The following is a 14,291-nucleotide window of genomic DNA, read 5'->3' as shown; positions in this document are numbered from 1 at the left end:
TCATATAAGTTTTCAAGTCAATTTCCACATTATTAGTTAGGATGGTTTTTAGTGCCAATATGCCACAATCCACAATACCACAGTATTCTTACACGGAGTCCGATCTCGGCCAGATCGGCTAGGCCATCTCATTTGAGACATCAACCATTTTCACATCTTCATCCACAATGCCACCGTGTTCTTTCACGGAGTTCGATCTCGGCCCGATCGGCTAGGCCATCTCATTTGAGACATCAACCATATTCACAATTTCATACACAATGCCATTGTGTTCTTACACGAAGTTCGATCTCGGCCCGATCGGTTAGGCCATCTCATTTGAGACATCACCCTTTTTCAATTAATCATCTCAATTCATATTTCTTTCCCCCTTTCCAATACAATGGCACGAGTGGTCCCAATTATAAAGTTATTCTGGGCGCTTGGCCGTATTTCATGATTCAAGTTCTTTTCCACATTCCAACATTATTGCTATCATCAATAACAACATAGTTTTTCATTCAAGGCTTATGATTTCACATGTGAGAAATTTAGAATCTAAGGCACATAGAGGCTTTTCACACAATTTGACATATCAGTTTTTAATCGAATTTGACTTGGAGTCTAGGCATTTTTTAGCACATATTCTAAGTTTTGAATATTTCCACAAATGACGAGATAACATGATGAAAGCATGGGAATACATATTACACATATATCTTCAAAGCAAGCACATTCGGATAGCAATTTCTAGGACGTTCAATTTGGGACTTACGTCGATTGCTTGAATACCGTGGGATTCAATTCTAAGAAGAGGAGGTTTAGCCAACATACCTCAATTGAGCCTCATAAAACTCTAAGATGTTCTAGAATATTAGCAACTTCAATCTATTTTAGCAATATAGCAAAATTGAACCCAAAATTAGGAAAACGATCATAATTCTAGCTCACTTGAGCATTCTATCAAACACTATGTGTGTATTAAGGTTTCATGGCCCTTTTTATGAAAGACTCCACCAACCCACACCCCATTCTTTTCTATCTTTAACTCACAACCTCCCCACATACCTTAGAAACACATACATGCAAGGTAAGCACTCTCATCCCCATGAATTACCTTACTAATGGTCCATTCTAGTTGCATTTTGAAATTAAGAGTTTGGGTGATAGAATCTTACCTCTCAGGAAGAAGACTTAGGTGCCTCTCTTGATAATCTTCAAGGTTTTAAGCAAGAATTTAAAGGAAAATTTTTTATGAAGATCACTTTCTCCATCTAGGACTCTCTCTCTTACTCTAAAGATATAAAAAATAAGCTCAAAATGGTCTATGGGATGTGTTTTAACGGAATAGGGTCGGGTTTAAAAAACCCCAAATATGAAGCTCCGGAACAGGTTTTGCGGTCGCATATGCGACCGCATAATGGTTATGCGGTCCGCGAAATTGGGGTGCCAAAAATAGAAAAGAATTGATCGGGTTTGCAGTCACTATGCGGCCCGCAAACCTGTTCTGCAGTCGTATAATGCATCGCATAACGGTTCTGTGGTAGCATAGTGCACCGCAGAACCTCCCTTCGAAAAATCCCAAGGCAGGATATGCGACAAGAGTGCGGCCCACAAAACGGTTATATGGTCACATAATGGCCGCAAAATTGACATAAAAATGCCCTAGAAAACTGCCCCACTCTGCGGTCCGCAAAGTGGTTCTGCGGCCGCAGAATGGCCTGCGAAAATGCCTACTTCTACACCTACTTTGGCATCACGGAATTCGGATTTTTAAGAAAAAATTTATGGGGCCTTACAGTGCGTCTCCTACGAATGAGGTTGAGAGACTCAAACTAGGAAGTGTGTCTCCTAGGATTGATGGTTAAGATTAGGAAGTGCGTCTCCTATTAGAATGACTCAAACTAGGAAGTGCGTCTCCTACGAGTGAGGTTGAAAGACTTGGAGGGAATGTAACCAGGGGTTGGCGCCTTGTATCACAAAGAAAGAATGTAACCAGGGGTTGGCGCCCTGTATCACTAAGAGGGAATATAATCAGGGGTTGCCGCCATGTATCAGTGAGAAAGCAAAACCCGATCCTAACATACGCTGTCATGACCCAAAATCCGACTAGTCGTGATGGCACGTAACCCAACCTTCAAGGTAAGCCAATTAACCACTAACCAATTCCAATAACAATTAATACAGCAATTAAGTAAAGAAATATCTGAATCTAATACATTCTCCAAGAACTCGTAGTACAAATCATGAGCTTCTAAGAATAGAGTTTATAAAGCGGAAATGAAATAAATACATAGTCAGTTTGAATAGTACATAAACAGAGTTTTACAGATCTAAAGCTACCACGAACAAGAGGCAGCTACAGCCAGGACGCAAGTACATCTTCAATCCAGCTCCCATCGAACATAACAACATCAACAACCAACATCTGCATGCAAGGTGCAGAAGTGTAGTATGAGTACAACCGACCCCATGTACTCAATAAGTAACAAACCTAACCTTAGGTTGAAAGTAGTGACGAGCTAACAGAAAGGTCGGGTCCAACACCAATATTTCACAACAGTTCATAACAGCGTAGTACACGTAACAAAAGGATCTCAGAAATAAAAGGCTCAATCCGTTCACAGTTCCAGAAAAATAGGCATTTCTTTTCAAAAATATCTCAGTGAAAATCCAAATCTTTTACCGAAAAAGCTAAAATACGAGCTAAAAATGTCTCAGTAAGTTTCCCAAAACTCCTTTCAACAAATAGTAAGATGTTTCATTTTCAAGTAGCATGAGGAAAGTACTTCTCTATGCCTACATGTCAAGATACAGATAAAATCATAAATGTCCCCCAAACCGGGTAGCAGAAGGAAATGCACCTCTATGCATGTATCTCAAGTACGCATGTCAAATGCAATGTATCTCGATGATGAGCTCATGTACTCACACTCTCAGAGTAGTCAATGTCACTGTCTCGCATCCTCTCTCACTATGCTCAATGCTCGGCACACTCAATCACTCAGCGCTGTATAATACCCGCTGTGGCATGCAACCCGATCCACATATATATATAGTTGACTGCGCTCACTGGGGTGTGCAGACTCTGGAGGGGCTCCTTCAGCCCAAGCCCTATATTGCTATGGCGTGCAGCCCGATCCAATATTGTTGTGGCATGCAACCCGATCCAATATTGTTGCGACGTGCAACCCGATCCAATATTGTTACGGCGTACAACTTGATCCAATATTATTGCGATGTGCAACCCGATCCAATAATATATATACAATATAATTACGGCGTGCAACCCCATATAATTACGGCGTGCAACCCCGAAGGCTTGTTGCGGCGTGCAACCCGATCCATATAAAATATAATCAATATCATATGTTGCGGCGTGCATCCCGATCCCAAAATGTCACTCTCACTCAGGCCCTCAGCCTCACTCAGTCATCAATCTCTCCAGTCTCACTCACGGGCTCACAATGCCATGAAACTAGCCCGACAACAATGATATGATGTATCAATAAACAACAACTGAGACTGAGATATGATATGAATGCATGAATGTGACTGAGTACAATATATCAATGAAATCAGTGAGATGACAGCAAAAAACGACCATTGTGGGTCCTAACAATATCAGTATAAAGCCTAAACATGATATTTAGCATGATTGACAGCTTAACTACTTTATCACATGGTGAAAACACGGATATCAACAAAGTAGGACCACTATACATTGCAATGGGAACAACAGAGTCTCAATTCACATGGTGCACGCCTGCACGCCCATCACCTAAGCATGTGTGTCACCTCAATACCAATCACATAACACGTATTACGGGATTTCATACCCTCAGCACTAAGATTAGAAGAGTTACTTACCTCGAACAAGCCAATTCCAACACCGAAAAAGCCAAGCGATGCTCCAAAATGCCACCTCGCGCATTCCAACCTCCAAACGGCTCGAAACTAACCAAAAATAACTCAAGTACATCAAACAATGCTAAAGGAATCAATCCCGATCGAAAAAGATCAAATCTTGAATCAAAGGCCCAAAATCGGCCAAAAGCCCAACCCGGGCCCGCATATCGGAACCCGACAAAATTTATAAAATCCAACAGCCCATTCAATTATGAGTCCAACCATACTAGTTTCACTCAAATCCGACTCTAATTCCACGTTCAAAACTCAAAAAATCACATTATGAAACTTTAGGCCAACCCCCCCCCCCCCCACCCAATTTCCTCTTTAAAATTCACAATCCAATTACCAGAAACGAAGGTAGATTCATGAAATATAATCAAAATCGAGTAGAGAACACTTACCCTAATCCTTGTGATGAAAATTGCTCCAAGAATCGCCTAAATCCGAGCTCCATAGCTCCCAAAATGTAAAAATGTCTGAAACCTTCAAAATAGAGTACTATATACACTGCCCAGATGTCCTCTTTCGCGAACGTGGGAAAACTATCACGTTCGCGATGAACAAAATGCACACTGCCACAAAAGCCTCTACGCGTTCGCGATGTACCCCATGCGAACGCGATGAACACTGCTGCCAAAGCTTCGCGAACGTGACTAACCTTACACGATCGCATAGAAGAATGCTCAAATTCCCGGCTGCCAACCTCAACACTACGCGAACGCGATCCTCCATACGCGAACGCGAAGAGGACTTTCCCCAACTCTACGTGAATGCGAGACATACTTTGCGATCGCGAAGAACAATTGCTACTGCCATCAAAATACACTACGCGTTCTCGATACTTGCCACGCGAACGCGATGAAGAAATGTGACACCAGACACCAGAACACACCAGCACTGAAAACATGAAGGAAAATAGCCCGAAATCGATTCGAACTATGCCCGAGCCCCTCGGGACCCCGTCCAAACATACCAACAAGTCCCACAACATAACACGGACCTACTCGAGGCCTCAAAACACACAAAACAACATCGGAACGATCAATCACACCTCAATTCGAATTCAATGAACTTTGAAACTTTAACTTACACAACCGATGTTGAAACCTATCAAATCACGTCCGATTGACCTCAAATTTTGCACACAAGTCACATTCGACATTACAGACCTGATCCAACTTCCGGAATCAAAATCCAACCCCGATATAAAAAAGCCCACTCCCGGTCAAACTTTTCAAAATTTCAACTTTTGCCATTTCGAGCCAAATTTAACCACGGACCTCCAAATCACAATCCGGACACGTTCCTAAGTCCAAAATCACCCAACGAAGCTAATGGAAACATCAAAATTCTAATCTGATGTCAAATGCTAAAAAGTCAAACTTGGTCAACTCTTTCAAATTTAAAGCTCCCTAGTTGAGAATCATTCTTCCAAATCAGCTCCGAATAATCTGAAAACCAAACCGACGATTCAAAATACATCATACGAAGCTACTCACACCTGTAAACTACCGAGCGAAGTGCAAATGCTCAAAACGACCGTTCTGGTCGTTACATCCTCCCTCACTTATACATACGTTCGTCCTCGAACGTGTCCAGAGTTGTTCTCAAAGCCATCAAACCGTCGTATAACCTTGGCATGCACATACCCAGGGGTAATCTCACGTCACCCTATCCCATATAGGCCCGACAACACAACATAACTGTAGTTCTTAATTCAACCTAGCCCATAAACCTTAGAATCCAATTTCCAACATCCAAAATTTCTATAAGATCAGAATCTCGCATCTACGCACTGTATAAGTCTGAACAAGTTGTATCAAGACATATCTATAACCCAAGATATAATCACATGATGTACCACATAACTCAAATACTCATAGCAAAAATTTCAGATCATAGTAGCTGCTCAAAACAACCCAATACCGGTAATAGACCTCATATCAAACAAAGCCTCGCTCTAAAACCTTCGTACACTGCCGATGATGAAAGAAACATTCAGAACTCATAACCATTCATCATATCAACCAATCATGGAACTCTCTCTTATTCAACAAGAACTATAGCCAATTCTAAGCCGACTTTCGATATTATCCTTCCAAACATGCTGTAATCAAATCCGATAGTATCCATCCTAGGTCCAATGACCTCATCTCATCCAGCACGACCACTCTAGTGACATGACACATCAATACAATCTACAGCCACAACCCGTGCACCAAATAGCAACATTCCAAATGTACTCAATCATGAAAAAATGACTCAAACAAGAGAACCGTCCCGCAAGCTCAACAAGTACCACCACAACAAAATGCTTAAACCCATCACACACTATAGAACCATAACACACAATTCTAACACAAAAGATCATATTTCCACATAACTCTACTGTAATGAGCGACCCTATCCAAATACTAGTCCATATGAAATACCTCAGCCACCATGCTCAAAATCAATAACCACGCGAATCCGACATCAAGTACTTAAAGTGCATTACCATAACCACAGAGAAGCCAATGACACAATGCCACCCAAAACTCGGAAGGACATAACCAATATGCAATCAATCATGCAATACCCAACTACTTATCTCGCTCAAATTCTGCTATAAAGCCCAAATAGAACTGCACCAGGTGTGCTTATAACCAACAGATCACAACTCCTCGTAGCTTAGAAGAGTAACTCACATAGCATTTCCGACCACGAATAAGTTCAACAACAACCGAATGGTACATCTCTCAACAATAGCAGTATGGATCCAACCAATCCGGCTCAGTATAGAATACACATCCTAATTGGGCCTACCAATGGACCCTCAAATCAACTCCGACCACCCACAAATAAATAAATAATCCTCTGAAAGCCCACAATGACTGAATCATAACACATACTATCATCTGTCTAGCTTCGGCAACGACTTCACAATCCACAACCATGAAACAGTCTGCTCCTGAGAACTCCTAATCTCCAAATCCATAGAACACACGAATCACCATTTCTGATTCCATCTCCACCGCCCGAATGTCTAACATATCTCTCATACATGATCATCCCATGAGGAATACTTCTAAAATTCTTTCGTGCCACCTGGCAAAATTTGAATATCAGCAGTCGATCAACCAGGAGAGTGCCGTAATACCAATGCAGTGCCCATAAATCAAAACACCTTGCCCCTTTTGAAATGTATACTCTCATCAGGCCATACCGATTAGTAATATCATTTGCGTAGTCATCTGAATCTGTCCATGCTGCCTACGAATTTATGTCCTTCCCTTTAAAACTGAACTGTGACCTTGCACAAGCAAATCTCAATTCCACGCAATACACCGCGTCTACCATGCCATCCTGCGAAGAGTACAAGAATCTCATAATCAACTATGAGTCACAAGCAGAATACATACCCGATCAATCAGAAACCTTCCATTTGATCTCATCCCAGAGAAAATTTCAATACGCAACATGTTCCTCACGCCGGTAGGAAATATACCCCTCGAACCATGGTAAAAGCCATTGAGAACTCTTCGAAACCCATTTGCACACAACCAAGCTATCTGAACCGAATCTCTCTAACTCAGCCCAGCCATGCAGGTTGCCAAAACCCAAGAGCATTGCCACAAAACACCTGTAGAGTCTAGCCAGGTCATAAGTACCTAAAGAACTGATCATACCTATTACTGTGCTAACCCAACTTACTACCACCCTGTCCTATTTATCAAAGTCCCTTCCAAATTGAGTTCAAGTTGATACTTCTCCTTGCTGGAACACAACGATCATTAACCAAAATTCACCGCACAAGAGGCCCTAGTATAAAACCACCACGCCCTATGTTGATACCCAATTTTGCCCTCATATTTTCTCGAATAGTATATATACTTTCAAAACATCATTTGGCATCATTATTTAGTTACAAATCTATACAAGCATTTTTTCTATAATATTTCATAATTTTCAGAGCTTTAAAATTGATTTTTCTGCATTTAAATTACTTGAATATTTATTAATTACTCCTTTCAATTATTTTGTGATGACAAATTACCTAAAATTATTATTTTGTATCTATAATACTTGATTCAGATATTTTACTCTATTTTTTATAATTACATTAGTAGTTTTAGGCCATTTGCACAATCTTGCAATAATAGCCCGTATTTTATAATTTATTGCATTTGTCATTTTATTTAAGGTCAAAATAATATCTTACTTTATTATAATCTTCTAATATTATTTTAAATATTACTATGCAAAAATAGTATTTTTTAATAATTTATTTAATTATTTTATTTAAATTATTTTCCCCTTAATTTCCTATTTTTAAAATCTGGCCCAAAATTAGGATTAATTTCGGACCAGACAAGCCCCAACACCTTAGCCCAGTAACCCCAACCCAAATTCAAGCGACCCCTTTACAAGACCCGGTCAGTACCCGTTTTAATTAACCCGCCCCTTTCATTTTAAATCCCAGCCGTTGATCTTTCAAGATCAACGACCCTCATTTATTCCCCTCATTTTAGTTACCCACCCGACCCTAATCCTCTCATTTTCTTTAACCCGCCGCCCTAAAATTCTCTCTTCTCCTCTCCACAGAAACCCTAGCCGCCCTTTCAAATATCTCCAAATCCGTCTCAACCATGGATTCTCTCCATGATTTTCTTACCTTTTATGTATTATCTCGTTATTTTCTACAAAACTATGGTATCACCTAGCACTTGTCTAAACATGGCAAGTACTATCTCTCAGAATCCGGCCATTTAACTTCAATCGCTTGAATCTGGACAGTATTTAGTCCATATACATCATGACCAGGCTATATGAGTCCGATTAGCCAAGATTTTCGGTCAATTTCCGATTTCTGTCAACTAGGGTTTACCTATTTTTTCCCTAATCCGATTTTTTTTATTGATTCTGCATGTTATTACTTCCTTATTTATGTTTGATTTTACAGTGTTTCCTTGTTTACTTGTTCGATTTATGTCACTATATAAACCCCTCCCCATTCCCCTTTGAGGGAGCGGAATCGATATACCTTCACTAAAAATTAGAGCTTTGTTCTGTGATTCCCTCATTCTCTTATTCTGTAGTTTGTTTTTGGCCGGCTGAAAGCCAAGGCCACTGAGATTCTATTATTCAAACTTTCTCTTGGTGCGAGCATTGCCCATGGTTCTTTTGAAGCTCTTGGGAACTTTGACACAATGAGATTGTGGGTTCTTGTGGAATTTTTATTCTTTATTGTTGTCCATTTAACTGGTAAGTCGCTTGACCTTTTTCAATTTTATTTTTTTATGTGTCTCTGATCTGCATATGCTCTCGCTTCTAAAATCTATGGGTTAATGTGCTTCTGGGCTACTTTATGCACAACTCTGTTAGTTTTACCCTCGTTTTAAACCTCTTTAGCATTTAACTTCTCCTAATGCTGCTAGTTCTGAGATTGTCTATGTCTAACTTGGATAATCTGAACCCTCCTAAGCTCGTTTAGCTAGTGTATTGGGGCCTGAATGTTCATGAATATGCTTACCTACTTTGTCATGAATCTCTGTAATGAAGGCCTCACATTTGTATTAACCTGTGTTAAGACCTTCAATGTTAACTATGACTAGTTTCCCAGCTATTGTGTCACTCAGCATGCTCACTTGATCCTATACTCCTTTAGTGATTGCTTGAGGTTTTAGAACAGTTATCTCAACTTGTTTTCCCTACCATGTTTGAACTGTTTTGTTTCATGATATTAGGATGAATCCCTGGCATAACTTGGACTTTCTGTAGTTAATTAGTCTACTGTGTCAATACCTGAATGCCTACATTTTCTATTTGACATGTGTTTACTTTCTCACTCTGTTCTGAATCTCTATAATGATAGTCTTGCATATGTAATGTGTTCTAATCTGTTCTAAGACCCTTTCTATCAACTATGATATACTTCCTCACAGTATGTTTCTGTTTTGCTTAGTCTTATATCCTTAATGATTGTTTGAAACATTTAGAATGGCCATCTTAGTTTGTATTTCCATACCATATTTGACATAATTAGGACCTTTAGGCTTCAAATCTCTAAGTCAATGCCTTACTTAAACTTGTTTGGTATTATGCACTTGTGTATGATAACTTTTGTCAATCCTACAAACTTGTTTCTCCCCTAACTCTTTCAATATGTGGCTGCTTATGTGCTACTTTGTTAAGTGCTGAAGTCCTGCTGAGCCTACTTCTAAGTCCTATGACCTGCTTGATTAGCTGCTCTGTATGCTCAACTTTACTATGTCTACTTTAAGCTATAAATGCATTTCCTCAACTTCTATCCCTTAACTGTTGTCCATTCTCTCTCATTTATTACCTACACTATTCTGAACCTATCATTCTTGGCCGGCTGAAAGCCAAGGCCACCAAGACTCTTGTGACTGACCTCCCTAGTGTGAGCATTGCTCGGGGTCCATTTGAGACTCTTGTGAACTATAACACCCTAGGGTTTGGGGTGTTTTAGCCACTTTCTCTACTACTGAGACCTGGACTACCCCACTTAATTCCTTCTTCATATTGTCTAATGAACATGTAAGCTGGTTGATTTAAGTGATTTAATGCCTGGGTAATATGGTTGATCTATGGTTGTGTGATTTGGCTTTGAGCTCTTCTATGAATTCTGAGTTGAGCTGATGAATATGGTTCCTTGTTGAAAATCTGGGTATACCACGGGAGAATTGTTGAAGGCCCAGTAGTCTGTTGTGTGCCTGCTGTCATTATTTATATAATATTTGGAATCATATTCATTATTGGGCATGTAATAACTTTGTAATAAGCAATTGGGGTGTTAGTAAAAATGGGGGATGGGTAAATTTTGATGTTTGCATGCAGGGGTAGAAAAACATGCATATAGGATTCAATGATTCATCTGCTATATATGCCATTCAATCTCTATGTGCACTGTAGAAATCATGGCATTAAGAGAAGCGCACACTCACACTACTTGTCTACTATCAAAGCATGATTTCAAATGCTTCAGTTATCCCTGCTGCTACATGTAATTAAAAAACCTGCCCATAGGAAATAAATATCATTGAATTTTCCTTCAATTTGCATCGCTGCAGCATATCCACTAGAAATCATGCCTATATGATTTTAATCATTTCATTCGTTACTGTATCGCATTGTTCACCTAGAAAACATGCCTATAAGTTTAAAGTATAACAACTGAATTGATTCCAATCGCCAATTATTAGAGATCCTGCCTATAGGGTATTACTACTCGCCAAAAAGTGGTAATTTTCTAAACGTTGTTTGCTGCTCGAAAAGCATGAATAATTCTGGGCTTTCCTCCAACAGATTTCATTGTCACTTAGCGCGTAAATCACCTAGACACAACATCTATAGGTTAAATAACTGGAAATATGCAATCTCAAATCAACATGTAACAATCGTATAATTATTTGGAGATAAGCAGCGCCAAGCCTCTGAAACTGCTTGTATTATTTAATGCATAGTCACATAGAAATCATGTCTATAGGGCTTAAGGTTCTTAATTCTAAAACGGACTAACATGAAAACTTGTTTCGCGTGCATTTGTTGCTTAAGTGTGGAGGCTAACTTGAGCCCTTAACTGCCCATATTTGAAGTCCAATATGTGTTTTGTATGTCGCCTAGTTTTGACATTTCTGAGCCACCTAAGTAAGGTCTAGAACCTTCCTAGTAGAGGTCCAATACCTCCTGGACCATAGGAATGGGACGGGTAGTGCACGCATAGAGCACGACTTAGAATTGAATTAGCGCGCTTTAGGTAAGCAACTTTAACATAGTAATCGGGTAGTAGGAGATGATAGTTTGTGCCCGCAGAATAATATGAGTAACTCCCTATCTCAAGGGAGTTGAGAAGTATTATTTATGTTGCACGGGGTGATCCTTTAGGCTAAAAAATTTAAGACCCCCTCTTCCCCATCTTTTATATGTTGTTATTAGATCCAAATAGTTGTATCCCTATATTCGCACTAAGATCTATACTAATCATGTTGTAATGAAATTGTTTGACCTTTACATTCGCTTTGTTTATTTGATCACTTAGCCTAATTGTAATCAAAATAATCTTAAGTTCGGTCGGGACCTACAGTTGTGGACCTCGAAGAGTGCCTAACACCTTCTCTTTGAGTTAATTTGAGCCCTTACCCGATCTTTGGTGACGCTGACTAGTCAAACAGAGTCATTTGCATAATAGGTGCCCTAACGCACCTTAAAAACTGTTAGGTGGCGACTCTTCTCTTTTAATACCTCTCCTCCATTTAAAAGAGTTGTCATATGCCGAAGCTCGCTTTCGAGAGAAAACGGGGCGCGACAGCACGGCGACTCTGCTGGGGACTTACACTTAGGCTCTTACCATAATGAACTTGGATTATGTGGATTACTTTCTTTGTTACATGCACATCCTTTCCCCTACTCACCTTTATTTGTTTAAATCCGCTACGACATGCACATTCGTTCCCCTACTCACCTTTATTTGTTTAAATCTGCTATGATAGGCACATCCATTCCCCCTATTCACCTTTACTTGCTATGGACGCTCTTTTATCTTGTCAAAATTGCTATATCATGCCTACTTCCTTACCTGCTTTATTACATTCATGTATATATTTTTATGAACTAAACTAACTCCTTCCTTTTGTCTTTCTTCTATATTCTTTCCATGTTTACCTTTGCTATATTATTTACTGCTTTTACATATCATGCAAATACTTGACAACGTGTTATTATTGCTGCATAAAGCATGCTCCACATCATACTCCACTCGTGCCAACTATCATCATAGCGGCACTTGATGAGTGTCCGCGCTCTTCCGAAAATTACCCTTTTAAATCGGAAAGGCATATTTGCGGTAGACTAGTCGATCAGTAGTGCAATTGACGGTCCCGTGCCTTTCCCTCTCAAGTTGTCCACTTCAAAGTACCGATCTAGACCATTCTAGAAACCCTACTCCAACTTGAAATGTACATGCATCATGCTAAACCTAGTACGGGTTGAAGCGTTATTAACGTAACAAACCGCTAAGATGAACCTCGATTTTCATAATCCTAATGGACGCTATCATACTATGTGCATTACTTGGAGAAAAATATGCCAATGTGTTGATCATTATTGCATAAATATTTTTGGCATTAATGACATGACGCAAATGTTGGCATCAATTTTCTCCAAGTCTACGTGTCGCTTAGGCCTACCTCAGTCATAATGAGGTCCCCAAAATAGGAGCAAATTATTGCATGACTTTGTGAAACATGTTTTAATATCGCAAAAACTCTTTTAATATTCCTTACTAACTTGGTTACCTTTTGATTTTTATTTCTTTTTGATTATTCTCATTCCCAAAGGTTGGTTCGTACATATTGGCATCTTCTCAAGAACTGGACCGCTGCACCATCCCGGGCCCGTCGAGTTCCTGGATAGCCTGGCATTTGAGTATTCTGTTTTGAAATAATTGCTCGAGCCATCAAGCCGCACTTGTTGATGTTTTTAAGATTTGTTTTATGCATTATTGCTTTTCGTATTTATTATTATTTTTACATTTTTTTTCAACATTATTATTACCTATACCGATGAACCTACAACTGTGACATGTAATGAGACAACGCAACATAAGGATAGTAATTCAGAGGATCTGGAAGATGATATAATACCTAAGGAAATTGTCAGAGAAGTGGAAAATTTTGAAAACAAGCCTAAGTCTAATTTGGACGAGACTGAGACAGTTAACTTAGGGGACTCCGAAATGGTCAAGGAAACACGTATAAGCATTCACCTATCACCATCAGAGAAGGAAGAGTAAGTCTGATTCCTAAAAGAGTATGCAGATATATTTGTATGGTCCTACGATGATATGACTGATTTGAGCACATCCATAGTGGCTCACAAGCTACCTACCAATCCCATGTGTCAACCGGTAAAACAGAAGCTCAGAAAATTCAAGCCGGATATGAGTTTGAAGATAAAAGAGGAGGTCACCAAGCAAATCAAAGCCAAGGTTCTCAGAGTGGTTGAATATCCGACTTGGCTGGCCTACATTGTGTCGGTTCCGAAGGAATATGGGAAAGTCAGAGTGTGTGTTGATTACCGAGATTTAAACAAGGCGAGTCCCAAAGATGATTTCCCATTGCCCAATATACACATACTGATTGACAACTGTGACAAGCATAAACTCCAGTCCTTTGTGGATTGCTTTGCGGGGTATCATCAGATCTGGATGGATGAAGAGGATGCCGAAAAGACAACCTTTATCACACCATGGGGAATATACTGCTATAAAATGATGTCGTTTGGTTTGAAGAATGCTGGAGCCACTTACATGAGAGACATGGCAACCATTTTCCATGACATGATACACAAGGAAATAGAGGTGTATATGGATGACGTCATCATCAAATGTAGAAGAAGCA

This window comes from Nicotiana tabacum, chromosome 17 (genome assembly GCF_000715075.1).
Source record: "Nicotiana tabacum cultivar K326 chromosome 17, ASM71507v2, whole genome shotgun sequence".
NCBI lineage: Eukaryota > Viridiplantae > Streptophyta > Magnoliopsida > Solanales > Solanaceae > Nicotiana > Nicotiana tabacum.
Note: the sequence above shows the minus strand (reverse complement) of the source record.